The 14,424-nt window shown below is 40.0% G+C and overlaps 2 protein-coding genes across 3 annotated transcripts in view; one reads left to right on the top strand and one right to left on the bottom strand.

Annotated features, from left to right (window-relative positions):
* The window catches only part of LOC131929438 (mitochondrial inner membrane protease subunit 2-like), an 86,414-nt gene that overhangs the window by 21,315 nt on the left and 50,675 nt on the right, over positions 1-14,424 (top strand). The gene's annotated exons all lie outside the window — the stretch shown is intronic.
* LOC131929437 (leucine-rich repeat-containing protein let-4-like) overlaps positions 1-14,424 on the bottom strand; it is a 31,259-nt gene that overhangs the window by 13,353 nt on the left and 3,482 nt on the right. Inside the window, exon 1 of one of the 2 annotated variants that reach the window (XM_059285646.1) lies at positions 5,922-5,979. The exons of the other annotated variant lie outside the window; for it this stretch is intronic. The gene's annotated coding sequence lies outside the window, so the exon portion shown is untranslated. Of the gene's footprint in view, positions 1-5,921; positions 5,980-14,424 lie in introns of those variants that run through there. 2 annotated transcript variants of the gene reach the window in all.

Raw genomic sequence — 14,424 nt, 5'->3', positions numbered from 1 at the left:
AATCTTTTTCTTTGCAAATTACAATTTATAATTTGGCCCATATTAAAAATATGCTTTACAAATAGACAAAATAAAGGTATACTTTTTCAAGCTCGTTAAGTAAATAGTTAACTTTGTAACAATTAACGAAACGTATAGAAATATACTTTATAAAATAGTTCAGCATTAAAGTTAAGCATTTTAACTATCTCGTTAGTGACGTTTGGTTAAAAGTAAACTTTGTAACATGCCATCCTCTTACCACCATACAATAATAGATTTTGTTGCATTGACTCGCACTAGGCGACCTTGTGAATCGATACATAGTATCGGTTTCGCTTAAAATATCGACGGTAGTTTGTTTACTTCCCGTCTAAATTTAGCCCAGTGGCGTCATCTCTGTTGCCATATGGGGTGATAATTAATACCAGAATTAAAAACTCATTTGAAGCATCGACGTTTTAAGTATCTTATTTTTCTGTATTTTATTTCTAGTAGAAATGGGTTAGGGTTAGATTATTTAAGCAGATGACGAGAATGCTGTATAATTAAACAACAACAACCCAATAACTGACGTCATAACTGTTCGATATAATTAGACATATTTTATTGAGCTGAAAACACACACTTTCTTTTGTATGGCACAGACGTAACTAGTTTTATATTGATCGCGTGTACAAAACAATAATTATGAAAATATAATTGTTTTGGCTTTTGTGGGGTTTTTTTTTCAATTAAATTAAAAATAAAATAAAAATAAAAAAAACCCCATAAAACCCTGATCTGAACAAATAGAATGAGTTTGTTATTTATATTGTTTAAATTTCCTGTAAAAATATGTAGGACTACACATTTAGAATTCTGAAATAAAGGAACATTGATCAAACGGAGATGTGGGCTAAAATAGGAACTCGTTTACCGTGCTCTTATTGAGAGTATACCGCGACCTAGTGGAGGAAAAAGGGAGAGAAGTATGTCCTGATCTTGTTGTGGAAAAGGGAGATAAGTATGCCATAATCTTCTGGAAATGTGACAGAGAAACCACTGATCGAACATTCACGCAATTATTTTCGACCTTGAGCGTCGAGTAACTAGGTCACCCGGGTCTCGTCGACACGGAAGTCACATGATCAGATTGTAGTCGCCATCTTTAGAGATGTCAGCTGGGAGCTTTCCTCTTCAGTCAATAATGCTCGCGTCAAGATGTAGGTGTTGTAAGAAGTCAGTTTGGTGAATACGGTAGCAATGTAATATCGTTGTAATAATGTAGTGAGGTATCCTTTCGAACCTTACAGTCCATTGAGCAGATGAAATTGAGTTAAATTATTTCGTCAAACGGACTCGAGCCCGTGTCAAAGGTTTACCATTTGACCACGCCGCCCCCAACGTAAAGGCTCATGTATGTTAGCTTTCATTCTGGACGTTATGATTCTAGCCGGATGAGAGGACTTCGCGGGCCGCATGCGGCCCGCGGGCCTTTGTTTGGAAACCCCTGGTCTAGATCGTTAATTTATCAACGTGAGGACCACAGTATGTTTGTCTAGATCGTTAATTTATCAATGTGAGGACCACTGCATGTTTGTCTAGATCGTTAATTTATCAACCCTGCATGTTTGCCTAGATCGTTAATTTATGAATGTGAGGACCACTGCATGTTTGTCTAGATCGTTAATTTATCAACGCGAGGACCACTGCATGTTTGTCTAGATCGTTAATTTATCAACCCTGCATGTTTGCCTAGATCGTTAATTTATCAACGCGAGGACCACTGCATGTTTGTCTAGATCGTTAATTTATCAACCCTGCATGTTTGCCTAGATCGTTAATTTATCAACGTGAGGACCACTGTATGTTTGTCTAGATCGTTAATTTATCAACGTGAGGACCACTGTATGTTTGTCTAGATCGTTAATTTATCAACGTGAGGACCACTGCATGTTTGCCTAGATCGTTAATTTATCAACGTGAGGACCACTGTATGTTTGTCTAGATCGTTAATTTATCAACGTGAGGACCACTGTATGTTTGTCTAGATCGTTAATTTATCAACGTGAGGACCACTGCATGTTTGCCTAGATCGTTAATTTATCAACGTGAGGACCACTGTATGTTTGTCTAGATCGTTAATTTATCAACGTTAGGGCCACTGCATGTTTGTCTAGATCGTTAATTTATCAACGTGAGGACCACTGCATGTTTGTCTAGATCGTTAATTTATCAACGTTAGGGCCACTGCATGTTTGTCTAGATCGTTAATTTATCAACCCTGCATGTTTTCCTAGATCGTTAATTTATCAACCCTGCATGTTTGTCTAGATCGTTAATTTATCAACGTGAGGACCACTGCATGTTTGTCTAGATCGTTAATTTATCAACGTGAGGACCACTGCATGTTTGTCTAGATCGTTAATTTATCAACGTGAGGACCACTGCATGTTTGTCTAGATCGTTAATTTATCAACCCTGCATGTTTGCCTAGATCGTTAATTTATCAACCCTGCATGTTTGTCTAGATCGTTAATTTATCAACGTGAGGACCACTGCATGTTTGTCTAGATCGTTAATTTATCAACGTGAGGACCCCTGCATGTTTGTCTAGATCGTTAATTTATCAACGTGAGGACCACTGCATGTTTGTCTAGATCGTTAATTTATCAACGTGAGGACCACTGCATGTTTGTCTAGATCAATACAGAAGGAAATTCCGAAGGTCAAGCTCACAACCGCGATAGTAAAAATTAATCGTTAAAACTAACGATCGATTCTACGTATCCCAGTTGTGTGTCTCGCTGTGTTGACAAAGCCGGCTTGGTGTAGGGCTTTTATATGTGTGGTTTTTACTCACCAAAATATGTCTTTTGTGTGTGTGGTTTTTACTCACCCAAATATGGCTTTTGTGTGTGTGGTTTTCATTCACCAAAATATGGCTTTTGTGTGTGTGGTTTTCACTCACCAAAATATGGCTTTTGTGTGTGTGGTTTTTACTCACCAAAATATGGCTTTTGTGTGTGTGGTTTCACTCACCCAAATATGGCTTTTGTGTGAGTGGTTTTACTCACCAAAATATGGCTTTTGTGTGAGTGGTTTCACTCACCAAAATATGGCTTTTGTGTGAGTGGTTTTCACTCACCAAAATATGGCTTTTGTGTGTGTGGTTTTCACTCACCCAAATATGGCTTTTGTGTGTGTGGTTTTCACTCACCCAAATATTGCTTTTGTGTGAGTGGTTTTACTCACCAAAATATGGCTTTTGTGTGTGTGGTTTCACTCACCAAAATATGGCTTTTGTGTGTGTGGTTTCACTCACCCAAATATGGCTTTTGTGTGAGTGGTTTTACTCACCAAAATATGGCTTTTGTGTGAGTGGTTTCACTCACCAAAATATGGCTTTTGTGTGAGTGGTTTTCACTCACCAAAATATGGCTTTTGTGTGTGTGGTTTTCACTCACCCAAATATGGCTTTTGTGTGTGTGGTTTTCACTCACCCAAATATTGCTTTTGTGTGAGTGGTTTTACTCACCAAAATATGGCTTTTGTGTGTGTGGTTTCACTCACCAAAATATGGCTTTTGTGTGTGTGGTTTCACTCACCCAAATATGGCTTTTGTGTGAGTGGTTTTACTCACCAAAATATGGCTTTTGTGTGAGTGGTTTCACTCACCAAAATATGGCTTTTGTGTGAGTGGTTTTCACTCACCAAAATATGGCTTTTGTGTGTGTGGTTTTCACTCACCCAAATATGGCTTTTGTGTGTGTGGTTTTCACTCACCCAAATATTGCTTTTGTGTGAGTGGTTTTACTCACCAAAATATGGCTTTTGTGTGTGTGGTTTCACTCACCAAAATATGGCTTTTGTGTGTGTGGTTTCACTCACCAAAATATGGCTTTTGTGTGAGTGGTTTTACTCACTAACTTAAGGCCTTCATATTTATTTTTTCAAATATCTTTTTGTGTCAAGTAATTCCGTCTTTATTAGTTTTATGGCCAATCAAACCACACAAGCATTCATATATGAAACAAAATTAGATTGAATTGTTTTTGTAGGTTTTACACGTTTTTATAGCTTGATTGCTCATTGTTGTTTATGATTACATGTATCCATCATGAGCATAAATTGAGAAAGAAATTTAATCCAATTATACCCAACCGATTTATTTTAAACTTGACCGATTGGACTACTTCTGTTGATAGAGCCTTATGAATTGATGTTAGAGATTATTAAATGTTTGATTAATTAAAAACAAACAACCATTGCATATGCGCACACATTCTGTTTAGTCGAATAAATGTTTGTATTTTATTAATTTTTATTTCCATAGTTTCTTTATCTTCCCCTGTAGTATTTGTTTGTACACACAGTTACGTCATATGTGGTTGCCTGATGTTATCTCGCTAACATTTTCTACCAACGCTTCAAATTAATAATTTGATGAGGTTATCTGGGCGAATATTTCTCATTCACACTTTATTTCTATACTTAGACTAACGCTTAGAACAAATATTGTGGTGCGATTATTTCGGCAGGGTTAATTAAAACTTTATATTCATTAACGCTTCGAAACAATGGCTTCTAGAATACTGACAGGGCAATGATTTCTGATTATAACTTTAATTCAAAACCATAGTTCAATGCCTCCTCTATTGTTTCAGCAAATATGTTCCAATTAAAAAGTTATTTCAAGAACCGATGTCAACCGATATGTGGATGTTACTATTTCACTAAATATTTTCCAATTAAAACCTGAGCACCTGAACGGAGATGAAACCATTCAAGCGTAACACAGCGGTGTTGGCTTAGGGCTTTTGTCTAGCGACAGGAACGTATCGAGAAATGTAATCTACCCCTCCCCTACTCCCCGCGGGTCGGGCTTAGTACCGAGGGAGCGCCGTGATACGGATACTACTGTGGTCATTGACGGAGTTAATCAAACCCGGGGTGTCCTATTGTTTCTGTGCTTCAAATCGTAGGTTGATCAATAGGTTGTGTCGGTTCAACTATATAGGGACCATTTACATTGTTGTGGTATGCGTGAATAAAGCCGTGTTTAAATATAGCTTTGACAAAAATAGGAGCGCGTGTTCAATTGTTGAATATGTGGGTCTGTCGTATGGGTGGGTGGGAGGGGGTGTTTAAGCGCGTTACGTTACATTTTAACTCGGGATTTTATAAGGAGTGTGAAGGTAGGCGTTAAAGGCGGGGAATGAGTGGGGGTGTGGAGGGGGTAGTGGAATGGAGGAGAATAAGCCATAGAAGAAATGTGTAAAAACATTCGTATCATACATACATTTCATACTTTAGATCAGGGGTTCGGCGGAGGTCAAGACACATACCCGACTTGTAATTCACGATCGGAATTTGTCAGTGCGGGCGATAGAACTGTCAAGAAGGGTTTAATTTATGACACTTAATTTATGACTCTTTAATTTATAACTATTTATTTATGGCTCCTAAACTATGACTCTTAGTAAGCCGATCCCACTAAATATAGCATAGGAGAACGCGCAGCTAATACAACCGACCAGTTTAATTCAGTTGAATGTCAAACACAAAGAAGAGCGTACTTTGCTAGTTTGTATAACGTTGCGGCGTTGACAATTCTTCTATTCTCGTGGACAGCTACCATTACGGACATTTCCACTTGAAAATACTTGCGATCGTTAAACTGCGCCATCTATTCCTGGCCTGATCTGGGGACTGATTATGTCAAAGTTCGCACTTAATCCACTTCGCTTTTTTTTCGCGATAAACAGATAACGCCGCGAAAACGCTGTAAAAATCCAATTTACTTTAGTTACCTTATTCTTGCATCTTTTCTTAAGCTGGTTGTCTAATTTTTATTGGTGATTGATGTCGAATATTTCAGGTTATAAAATAATTAAAAAGGCAGCTATTAATCCTATAGTGAGTAAAGCGTTATTTCTTAAGTAATTAGAGCTACTTACTATGTGGTAATCCTGTCTCAAATAATCCATCCCCCGATTAAAGCATCCGTGTTGAACGGCTCACAGGGTTTCAGATTAGAAAGTCGCGAAATCTCGCAAAGTGATAACCTCCCTCTTATCAGTCTAATCCTTAATAGGGGCAATAACTCACTTGACAGCAGGGCCCAGCCTGGCTTAGACGCAGCCAACCAGGGGAGGTAATCAAGTCACGGAAGGCGAGAGGGGAAACTACTCTCACACACCAAATCAAGAAAGACTCGTCGTAAGCGTTTTGCCAGCGTCTCGCAAGGGCATCACTGTCATGCCACTCCCAGTAGAAATTTAGTTTTAATTTATAGAGGCTTAGAGAAATTATATACAGATAACTGTGTAATTAAAATAAAATAAAACCACTGAGCTGAAAGAAATTAAATTCTAATTAATTTTTTGAAACGCGTGACGTTACTTGAAATTTCCCACTAAGACCTCATATTAATCTTTCTGTTTACAATTTATCCTGATGAAGAAAGGCGAAGGTTGGGGGGGGGGGGGGGGTGTCGGAGGGTGCTTGCCCCTAAACTCCCCTTCTTTTTTTTGATACCCTCGAGAAGCAAAGGTCTATAACAACATCTCTCTATAGTAGAGCCCACGGCGCATAAAAATTTGACACGCAGTACTTGTGGTGGAGGGAGTCTCTTCTAACACTAGAATTAAGAACGAAGAAGAAGGTGGGCCCACGTAAGCCCAGTGTTTCTTCCAGACTTTTTTTCTCGGGGGGGGGGGGGGGGGCACTTGAAATTTTCTATATAATTTTCAATTTGTTCGGGGGGGGGGGGGGGGGGGGGTTAGACTTTCTTCAGGGGGGGGGGCGTAAGCCCAGCACCCCCTTGTTTCTCCTTACACGGTCCTTCTCCAGGATTGCTTTGGTCAGCCTACTTTTTACTCTGCCTTGGGGTTCCAGTCCAACGCTTGCCTCGTAATGCTGACCTCCTCCCAACACACATAAACTCGCCTGTATTTAATAACCCCATCCATCGCTACCCCTCTATATCACCTATTGTGATGATACTAATGCCGTTTGCAGTATACTTATACTTCATTTAGCGCAAGCGCCTATTTAGCTCCTGTACATACGCACATCGTACTTTTTTGTAATGATGTAATCGATATTTTCAAATGTAGTTTTATATCGCTTAAGCACTCTAATCACTGCAACGAAACAATTACAGTACTGATGTATAAAAAACGTATTAGTTAGATTTCAATTATTGATGTTGTACTTTTTCGTCAATTTGTCTTTCGCTACTTAAAGCTCCTTACCTGCAATAAACCAGATACAACATGCATGAATCGATTTACAAACGTACTGTAACACAGATAACCCAACAATTCCTGCTAAATATTTGACCTCTCTGCAGAGGCGTAGAGACCCTTCCCGGCGTCCGGGGACAAACTTTCAATTTGCCCAACCCCGGTCAAACTTTCAAATTGGCGCCCCCCCCTATATTTTTATATGTATAATGCAAAACTGCAGCTAAAATGAGCTTTTAATTTTTTTTCCCCAACCCATTTTGGCGACCCCTAGGGTCGGCGCCCGTGGACATATGTACCCCCCCTCGCTACGCCTCTGCCTCTATGTAGGTCATTGACCCCCATCCCACCCACCTCCACTCCTTGATGTAGAACGCTATGGTAAAATCCAGCCCCCCCCCCCCCCCCCCCCCCACCATCACCGTGAAATAATTCAACTCGTCAAAAAAAAAAGGTCCACATTCGTTTAGAGATTATGCGCGCGCGATGACGCCATATCCAGTTTAACCCGGTTTAAATTGTTGACTCGCATCGCAGCAAGACGGCGTTATCGGTCAAGATGGCATGTTAAATGTGCAGCTGTAAAAAATAACGTGTTTCCTTTCATTGCGCGCCAAACAGTCATTAAACGAGGTTCTCCCTTCTCCTGGTGCCAGGTTTTATTACCTCCCCTTTTTTCATTAGGGGAGGGGGGAAGGGGGTTAATTTTTAACACGATTTGATTAAGTAACTGGCCATATAACCTGATGTAAACTGTTGCCCTTATCCATTGCTGTGGATTAACCCATCCCTATCCATCACACTTTACCTCACCTATTTCCCCCTCAAATTACACCCCCCCCCTTTTTTTTTCCCCTCCTCATCACTGTCTATTCCCTTCCAAACCCACATTCCCTTTAACCATCCCGATTACTATATATTACCTTTACGCCCAAATTCCCTTTATCCATTGTCTTCCATGCACAACTTCCCTTGAACCATTCCAATCATGTATTCCCTTCCACACCCGAATTGCCTTTCCCATTCCCTTCCACACTCCATTTCCTTTTAACCATTTCGATTCCTGAATATTCCTTTCCACGCCCGAATTTCTGTTACCCTTCCCATCCAAAACCAAGTTTCCTTTAACCATTCCGATAATTATTACATATTCTCTTCCATACCTTTACCCATTCCCTTACAAATTAAAATCCAAATTTCCTTTAACCATTCCGATTCCTGTATATTCCCTTCCACACCCGAATTTCACCTTAATTCCCTTTACCCATTCCCTTACACATCCAAATCCAAATTTCCTTTAACCATTCCGATTATTATATATTCCCTTCCTCATTCGAATTCCCTTTTACTATTCTTTTCTAAACCGAATTTCCCTTTAACCATTCTTATCACTGCCCTTACCCTTATTTATCAATTTCTCACCCCCCTCCCCTAGTTTTCTTTCACCGCCCCTTGCCATTTCCTCCTCTCTCTCTCCCCCCCCCCCCCACCTCTCAATCCATTAACCTTTCCCTGCCCCTGTTCCTGCCATGCGCGAGTTTGTCTTTTGTGAGCCGATAAAGTAAATCTCCATCGATTAGGGTAGGGGGGGGGGGGGCAGGTTTTCCGATGTGTACCTTGTGACGTAAGAGACTTGACGCGTTTTCCGTTCCGCATTCCGGCGCTACCGAGTTTCGCGTGTCTTGTTGTCCCGACAAATTAGGTTCATCGGAACTGTTGAGGGGGGGGGGGGGTGGAAGGGAGGGGGGAGTGGGAAATTCAATCATTAGAAAGGCATTAAGACCAGAGTCTGATCGACCCGTGTAGTTTGTTTTGGTTGGTTTGGTGGTTTTTTTTAAGGTGGTTGGTGGAGTGGTGGGGTGGTTGGGTTTGAACAGGTGCAAGTGAAGATGTCGATGTTGGCGTTATAAGTGCGTTTTAAAAAAAAAAAGTTTTACGTTCTCTTTGTTTCATATTCCCATTGTACTATGTCTTCATTGTTGTACCTTCACATTCTCATTGTTTTCTGTTCTCATTGTTCTACCTTCTCATTGGTCGAACTGTTCTACCTTCTCATTGTTCTCATTGTTCCACCTTCTTATTGGTCGAATAGTTCTACCTTCTCATTGTTCTCATTGTTCTACCTTCTCATTGGTCGAACTGTTCTACCTTCTCATTGTTCTCATTGTTCTACCTTCTCATTGTTCTCATTGTTCTACCTTCTCATTGGTCGAATAGTTCTACCTTCTCATTGTTCTCATTGTTCTACCTTCTCATTGGTCGAACTGTTCTACCTTCTCATTGTTCTCATTGTTCTACCTTCTCATTGTTCTCATTGTTCTACCTTCTCATTGGTCGAATAGTTCTACCTTCTCATTGTTCTCATTGTTCTACCTTCTCATTGGTCGAATAGTTCTACCTTCTCATTGTTCTCATTGTTCTACCTTCTCATTGGTCGAATAGTTCTACCTTCTCATTGTTCTCATTGTTCTACCTTCTCATTGGTCGAATAGTTCTACCTTCTCATTGTTCTCATTGTTCTACCTTCTCATTGGTCGAATAGTTCTACCTTCTCATTGTTCTCATTGTTCTACCTTCTCATTGGTCGAATAGTTCTACCTTCTCATTGTTCTCATTGTTCTACCTTCTCATTGGTCGAATAGTTCTACCTTCTCATTGTTCTCATTGTTCTACCTTCTCATTGGTCGAACTGTTCTACCTTCTCATTGTTCTACCTTCTCATTGGTCTATGTTTTCACTTCACAACCCTCACATTGTATTGCCATCCCCTTTTTGTACTTTTCTCAACTAATTTCTGTCACTTTTTATTACCTCCCCTATTGTTCTAACTCAGCCCTTTAATGTTCTGCCTGACCATTGTTCTATTCTCTCATTGTTCCATTTTCCTTGTGCGTAATCTTATTATTCTTACTGTACATTCTAATATGTTTACCTTGTATCAATGCTATCCTATATTCTCATTGATCCACCTCCATAGTCTGTGATATTCGTATTGTTCTAACTGTACTGTTTATTTTCAATATCCTTATTGTTCTGAATTTTCTTTGTACTACCTTTTTATTGTTTAAACTTAATGTTCTTACTGTATTAATTTTTTTCACCTTTGACATTGTTCTACCTCCACAGCGTGTGATATTCCTATTGTTCCAACTGTAACAATTTATTCCCTAATTGTTCTGAATTATCATTGTTCTACCTTTTTATTGTTTAATTTAAACTTATTGTTCTTACTGTATTAATTTTTTTTCACCCTTGAGATTGTTCTACGTCCACATTGTTCTACCCCCAAAGCGTGTGATATTCCTATTGTTCCAACTGCACCATTTAGTTTACTACCTCTTTAACTATTCTAAGTTCTCATTGTTCTACCTTCTCATTGTTTAATTCATCTTATTGTTTTTACTACATCGCTTAATTTTTGCCACCCTTGCCATTGTTCTACGTCCTCATTGTTCTACCGTCTCAGGGGTTAATAAAACAATAATCGACCTTTTTACTGGTAATTCTATGGCCTCCACTATGTTTGGGTTAAGGTTGTCCACACAAATTGTACCCCTCATAGTCCCACCCCTCACATCGACCATTACATCGGCCATTACATTTCCATTACAGGCCTCTACCTCCCATCGTCTCACTCTTACATCGGTCCTTACATCGACCATTACATTTCCATTACACAACTTCAGTGTATCTATTCCCTATTTTAAAGTTCCACGATCCTTGCCGTTCTCCTCACAATTATTCATAGTTATATCCCTTATCTGGATTACCTAGGGGTACTGTGTTATTTCCCTTGTAAATATTTGTGAGCATTATCTTTGTTGCAAATATCTTTTTTCGGTTACGTCATATAGATAACTTTTCAGTGAGTCACAGTTTCATGTTAAGTTTACATTGAACTAAACGCCTTTGCCTTAAATATTCTTTTTAGCTTGTTATTGTAGTGATTCTCTTCTATTCCGGCTATGATCTATTCTATAAATTGTGTCTTCATTTTCAACTGCTAATTAAAAAACTCTCGAGTAAAGTCTTCCTGGCCGTGGGCTACCCATACGTGCAGCTTCTAGTTTAAATATCTTGATTAAAATCTTTCATTTGGCACTAGCCCCCCCCCCCCCCCCCCCCTGCAGTTTGAAGAGAAAACTTAGTTTATCTTACATGACGTTGTTGTCGCTGAGGTGCTCAGAGGGGGTGGGTTAACTTTAGGCGGGCGGAAATGTAGGGAAGGAAGGGATGGGGCTTGACACGGAGTGGGTTGAGGATGTTTAATTCTGTTCTTCCGGACGTCACGAAAATGTTCGAGAATCGTTCTCAACTCTTAGACTTACCTCTGTTGCTCTCTCGTTAACTACACTCTGGGATACTACACTCTCTGAAAATTGCAGTCCCGATAACCAAAATCCGGAAATCTACACTCCTAAAAAACTACACTGCCAAAAGAAATATTACATTCCTAAACAAATACACTCCCGGAAACCAACCACACTCCCGGAAACTCAACTCCCTGCCTGAAAATAACACCCCCAAAAAAAAAAAACGAAACCAACCACACTCCATGAAACCAACCACACTCCCGGAAACCAACCACACTCTCGGAAACAAACCACACTCCCGGAAACCAACCACACTCCCGGAAACCAACTACACTCCCGGAAACCAACCACACTCCCTGAAATCAACCACACTCCCTGAAACCAACCACACTCCCGGAAACCAACCACACTCCATGAAACCAACCACATTCCCGGAAACAAACCACACTCCCGGAAACCAACTACTCTCCCGGAAACCAACCACACTCCCGGAAACAAACCACACTCCCGGAAACCAACTACTCTCCCGGAAACCAACTACACTCCCGGAAACCAACCACACTCCCGGAAACAAACCACACTCCCGGAAACCAACTACACTCCCTGAAATCAACCACACTCCCTGAAACCAACCACACTCCCGGAAACCAACCACACTCCATGAAACCAACCACACTCCATGAAATCAACTACACTCGCGAAAACCAACCACACTCCCGGAAACCAACTACACTCCCGGAAACCTACCACACTCCCTGAAACCAAATCCACACTCCCGGAAACTAAACTCCCGAGAAATCCCAGCTTAAAAACGACACACCTTTAACTAAAACCATTTTCACTCAGCATCATATATCACAAGTAACTACATTTAACACAAAGGACACGTGCTTAAAAAATCGTTACTATGTTAGGTTTAATCGCTACCACTACAAACAGCATATGTGTGTTTGGGGACGGGAGGGGGCTCTTCTGTAAGCTAGCTGTTTACCAAAGCCATAAAGGGCAGAGACCTTTTATCCTACTTGTGGTTTTTATTAGCGACTAGAGTATCGTCCCTTGAAAGCGAGCAGTCAATGGGTTTGCTCAGCTTTCTGTCGCGTGGGGGAACGTAGACTGGGCGGAGACCGTCCGTACACTGAGCTTAGACCTAGACTACACTAAAAGTGGACCTAGGCTACACTAAACGTAGACCTAGGTTACACGGGGGGGGGGGGTAGACCTAGGGTAGACCGAGAGTTGCCCGAGGGTAGACTGTAGTCAATTCTATGACACCCGACTTCACTTTCTTAGAGGTAAGTTCGGTACCAATCAGGGTTGGGTGGTCTCATGGACATCCTAAGACTCAAGACTTGCGGGTTAGCAGTCCCATAACTACTCAGTATTGGCAAAATTAAAGACTTAGAGGATTTGTTTTTGACGGTTAGCTACAGATAGCAATATTTCACTGGGAAGGTTGTGGTTCTATTCAGTCCAACACATTAGTTTAATTAGCTCTTATGTTTTAAATCTTATTTTTGTTTTGTTTTAGTTGTTTGATTTCCGACATTATAGTTAAAATAAATGATGATTAAATTTTATGTTGAACGATTTTCGATGAATGTGAAATTATTTGGCGCCAAGAAGAAAAACTTTTTCGAAACCACTGCGCAATATTACTAGGTAAACACATAGATATTAAGAGTAAAGTTAGAATGGTTTTTATTTTTTTCCCCGCAAATATATGTTAGTTTAAACTAAAAAATATATGTTAGTTTAAACTAAACTATTATAGATAGTAAAGAAAAATTTAGATTCATTTTATTCAGGCTGCTGTTGTTTAAATATAATATTTTAAACAACAGATTCTGTTGGTTTTTGTATTATTATCCCTATGATTCTGTTTCACTCACTCTAGCTTATGAGCCGTACGACTTCTGGTTTCTATGACTTCTGTTTTTAAATCCCAACAGCACGCTTCTACACCCACCAATCTGTCATGCATATATGACAGAGACATATGTACATACATTATCTTTATATAAACTTAAGCAGCAGAGACAGCTGGCAATTATTTTTTTTGGACGATTGTTTTAACAAATGTTCTTAATGTAGAGACCCACCAAGTCGTTTTACATTAGACTAGTTATCAATACTGGTACTTATACATTATTTGTACTGCGATGGTAATGACAAAAAAAATCACTTTTTATTTCGATACAAGCGGGATTTTGTGAACACATAAAATATTTATAAAACAGAATAAAAATTGAACCCTAAAACTAAAACCCATATCTCGCTCTAAATTAAACCCTAACCCTAAAATTTAAGGTATCGGTACATATCACTTATTCGAATACGGAGTCATTAGACAGGTTCTCGATAAAGATACGTATACATTATCTGGTAATGGAAAACCATTTTATATTTTGATACAACCGGGATTTCGTGCTCTTAAAAATATTAATAAAAAATTAAAATTAAACCCTAAAACTAAATCCCATTGCTCACACTAAACTAAACCCTAACTCTGAGATTTAAAGTATCGTATAATATAGTGTTTCTTCTAGACTTTTTCCCCGGGGGGGGGGGGCGGTGTACATTTCCCCGGGGGGGGGCGGACACTAGTAAAAGTATATGTTTACCATATAAATTCCATCTCGTTCGGTGGAGGGGGTAGACTTTCTTCGGGGGGGGGGGGGGGGGGGGGGGGGCGGCCTCCGAAGAGATGCCTGGAAAAAACTGGTTTAATATCACCGATTCGCATACGGCGTCACATGACACGTACAAATGCCCCGCCGTCTGTGTCGCCCCGTGATTCAAAGGATGTTAAATCAGAGCGTGTGTCAGCCACTGGCTTAACCTCGGCGCTGACCTGTGCTGACGACACCACAGTTCACACGGGAACCCACGGCCGTCGC

The sequence above is a fragment of the Physella acuta genome, unplaced genomic scaffold (genome assembly GCF_028476545.2).
Source record: "Physella acuta isolate Inbredline_101_S28 unplaced genomic scaffold, ASM2847654v3 ptg001628l, whole genome shotgun sequence".
NCBI lineage: Eukaryota > Metazoa > Mollusca > Gastropoda > Physidae > Physella > Physella acuta.
This window is presented reverse-complemented; position numbering and strand designations above follow the sequence as displayed.